Source organism: Penaeus monodon, chromosome 15 (assembly GCF_015228065.2).
Source record: "Penaeus monodon isolate SGIC_2016 chromosome 15, NSTDA_Pmon_1, whole genome shotgun sequence".
In the NCBI taxonomy this organism is placed as follows: Eukaryota; Metazoa; Arthropoda; class Malacostraca; order Decapoda; family Penaeidae; genus Penaeus; species Penaeus monodon.
In genome coordinates, this window is record NC_051400.1 from 14,685,275 (window position 1) to 14,685,933 (window position 659).

Consider the following 659-nt stretch of genomic DNA (forward strand, 5'->3'; position numbering starts at 1 on the left):
TCTTAATCCACGTACGTGTAGAAATTATGTTGCAGAACCTCCCATAAAGTTTGTGGGAGGTTTAGCAGCATAATTTTGCAATTCCCGAGATTCATGGCTGCTGTTTTGTCTGTTCAGGTGAGCTTGGGGGAACCCATGAAGTGGTACAGGTACTCTTAGTAAAATTGCTCATATGAGGTCTCTGATTGGTTATTTTAGGTGATTTCTTCTTTGACATCATGAGGATCCCTTTTTTATTTTGAATTATTTGATTCCAAGGTCCATTTCTATTTTGTACAATCTCCAAAATGTCATTAAAAATCGTCCCCTTCCAAGGCCTTTTCTCGGCTGTGGACATGCTTAACAGTAAGTGGACCTTTATTCTAATGTTCTGTTTGAAAACTGGTAAAGTTTCATCAAATCTAAAGTTATTATCCAGAACTGAACCAGTGCCATCATTTATGCACTATGCAGTTGGAGGGTTGATCACGTGATCACATTGCTGACTTAGCAAGATCTGATTGGCTAATTGGCTCTGTTTACAAAAAAAACCCACTGTTTGCCATGTGCCCTTTGTCTGACAGATAAGTCCTGAAAATGGCTTTCCATGATCACAGTCTTAATTTAAACCCCATGCAGCCAGGTAGTTTCCCAATACTAAGCCCTCTCTCCTGGCCACA

The 659-nt window shown here is 39.9% G+C and overlaps 1 pseudogene; it reads left to right on the forward strand.

The window, feature by feature from the left end:
* LOC119582236 overlaps positions 1-659 on the forward strand; it is a 9,005-nt pseudogene that overhangs the window by 449 nt on the left and 7,897 nt on the right.